Source organism: Rhagoletis pomonella, unplaced genomic scaffold, assembly GCF_013731165.1.
Source record: "Rhagoletis pomonella isolate Grant_MI unplaced genomic scaffold, Rhpom_1.0 Rhpom_scaffold_00005, whole genome shotgun sequence".
Classification (NCBI taxonomy): Eukaryota; Metazoa; Arthropoda; class Insecta; order Diptera; family Tephritidae; genus Rhagoletis; species Rhagoletis pomonella.
The window spans coordinates 78,087,069-78,090,514 of NW_023458559.1; the positions used below are offsets into that span (position 1 = coordinate 78,087,069).

At 37.6% G+C, this 3,446-nt stretch overlaps 1 protein-coding gene across 6 annotated transcripts in view; it reads left to right on the plus strand.

The window, feature by feature from the left end:
- The window catches only part of LOC118739644, a 260,844-nt gene that overhangs the window by 218,543 nt on the left and 38,855 nt on the right, over nucleotides 1-3,446 (plus strand). The gene's annotated exons all lie outside the window — the stretch shown is intronic.

A 3,446-nucleotide genomic window follows, 5' to 3' on the forward strand; every position in this document is an offset into this window, starting at 1 on the left:
GCGACAAAGTGGTCTAACGATGCGTTGGTCCAGCGATAGGATGCAAAAAACAAAAAAAAAAACTTTAGCTGGTCGGAAGCTGTGGAAGTTACGGTCATTCAAGAGATTGCTTGGTGCGGGGATTCTGGGGTTGGCTGACTGCTATATGTTTTGCTTTTGGTTTTCCGCTATCCTTGACACTTGTTTAGTTACACTTACATATATGTATATATTTACTTACTTCACAGAACTTTGCGCCATATCGCGGTGGCGGTGAGTCACAAAACCGATAGCGATTACGCGTGCCACCTAGACAATTCGTCGAGCATGGTGTCCATTCGCTCCACGGTCCCCAGCCGCCAGTGTCGGAGTCTGTCATATCGACAGCAGGAAAATTGGGACGAATCAACAACAACGATGATGGAGAAACAAACGCCGCCATATTTCATCAATCCATGCAATGTTGTAGAGTGGCGCACAAGTATTGAGACGTCATCATAATATGCAGCATTCCAAAGCAGCCGACGAACGGATGAGAGATATAAAAAGGAAAGATAGAAAAAATCGCATTAATAATGGAAACTATGACACATGCGGTTAGTTTTCTCATTTTTTATGATATTGATATTACTTCATGTTGTTATTGATAAGCATGCGGCGATGCGTGGGCGTCAAGTGTGCGGGACGCCAATCTAACTGGTGCGATTAGTGGATGCCCATAAATATAAAATATAGTTTATATGTATGAATATGCGACTAGTATTGCAGGCAAGGATGTTTAGTGGGTGGTCGCTTGGAAGACAAGTGTTTACAGCAAATATATATACATTGTTGTATTGATAATACCACAGACCCAGAGTCTACAAATACTACGCTGTGGGCGTTGTAAGTTGGCTGCTACACAACATTTGACAATAAAGAGCGTATAATACAACATCAGCAACAACAATTTCACAAAGCCATCAACCCCTCGGGGCAACAGGCATATCCAACTGGATTGTGTATGCAAGGATATAATCGTCGATGCCGCCGTCGATGCCGATGCCGTTGCACACCCTCAAGGCGTATGCGCGTATTAGTGCGTTCTGTGCATGCCCTGAATTCACGAGCTGTCAAATAGATAGCAATATAACAATGTGCTAGCATTCGCACGCAGACATGCACTCACTCGTATGTACATACTTACATATACAATGAATCAATTCTTTAAGCGATTCCTATTGTTTGACTCTATCCATTATGACCTATATTCGTTGGCATTTATGAACATCATGTACTTGTGTTGCCAAGCAAATATGCAATATTACTGCGGTCTTCATTACATTACGCCAACGAACTGACAACAAGCATATACATACATAAGCAAGTGCACATTACGTAATTAAACGCGAGTGCCTACACATTTCATATGTATGTACATACATGTTCAGCGGTTTATTCAAATGTGATCTAATGTCATTCAAGTCGAGGTCGTTATACAATTTTCAGTACAAAGTGATCATAGACACTGAATGTACTACACATATGCACGTATTTATGTAGGCCTTAAGTTAAGTAAGTATATGAATTGATTCAAAATGTGGAGCATTGTTTTCCTAAAATATATTATGTAATTTAGCTTAAATTACTATGACTCTAACTGACACTAGAATGTCAATTGATGAAGACTGAAAGCATTCTCTCTACATAAAATGATGTCGGCATTTCAATGTGTCAAAACGGCCGTTTTTATATTTCCCTTTGTGCAAACTTGACTGTTTACTTCAGCTTTTAACTATCGAATCTTTACTCTCTCTGAAAATGTAAGTATGAAACCATGATAGCCCATTGGGCCGCATGAATAAAAACCTGGGCACGTGCTTGAGGATGCTCAAAATGTTGCTGAATCTTTGAAAGACCAGATCATGCTCTAGGCCTGAGCATTAGGGTGAGCAGAAAATCCAATTTTATTGAATTTTTATTATTTAATTATTGTGTGTTATTGTTTATTAATAACAAGTAAGAAAGTCTAAGTTCGGGCGGAGCCGAACATTAAATACCCGGCGCAAGTATTAAATATATGTTTTTTCACCTTTCCGAAACCTCCGCTAGATGGTAAGCCGGGGTGTATCAATTTTGAGTAAATTAGCGTCCTTCAATTTCGAAATATTGAAGTTTCAAGCATTTCTGAAATTTACCGTTATATGAAAAGCGGCCGTAATTTTAGTCCGATTTCAATTATTTTCAATGCTTTGCTTTCATGTGGAAAGCACAATAACCACACCGAGTTTTGTACAAATTGGTAGAACGGTTACCGATATACTTATATGTGATCATAAGTGGGCGGTGCCACGCCCATTTTCCAAAATTTTACCATAAACGTATTTCTTGGTAAAGAATTGTTGCAAGCATCAATTTTGAATAAATTAGCTTCAATATTTACTGATTATCGAAGATTTTGTATTTCTCAAAGTTACCGTTATATGGGATGTGGGCGTGGTTATTGTGCGGTTTTAAAAAGTTTCGGCGATTTTTTATGCTGTACTAAGGCCAACAACTGTGCCAAGTTTGGAAGAAATTGGTGCAGCGGTTACCAAGATATACACATGTAACCATAAGTGGGCGTGGCTACGCCCATTTTCCAAAAATTTATAATATTCTTATTTTTCGTCTAAAACTTATTATAAATGTCAATTTTGAGTGAATAATCTCCAGTAGTTACTAAAATATCGCAGTTTTCGTATTTCTGGAAATTACCGTTATATGGGAAGTGGGCGTGGTTAAAGTCCGATTTCGCCCATTTTCAATACCAACCTACCTTGGATTAAGGGAAACTTACATACCAAATTTCGTTGAGATATCTCAATTTTTGCTCGAGTTATCGTGTACACGGACAGACGGACAGACGGACGGACAGACAGACATGGCTTAATCGATTTCTTTTTTCATCCTGATCATTTATGTATACATTTGTCTATATCTATCTCGATTCGTTTTGGCTGTTACAAACAACCGTTATGTGAACAAAGTTATAATACCCTTGTGCACAAGTGCGCTCGGGTATAAAAATAGCATACAAATTAAACTTTTGCCTTTTCTTAAAATCACATACCTTTCACTTAACTTAATTTGAAGTTCAAATTTTGCACAAATCGAGTAAAAGGTCTGTTTGTTATAAAATTTTTCCAATAATTAAATTTCAAGTGTTATTATTTAAACGCTACTATGTCCGTACTTATATTGGTAACGAAGAAGACTAAAAAAAATATTATTTTGCTAATAAAAGTGGGTTTTAAAGACATAATGAACCATATATATAAAATTTCGGATTTTCGGTCCACCCTAATGATCATCTTCTAGTATTAAATACAACAAGCTCTACAACGTGCATAGGGTTTTATTCATAGGCCCGTTATGCATGTATTGATATGCTTTGATATGATAATAGGGGTATTCTCGAAGTCTTGCACGATGCACGGATTGCACGA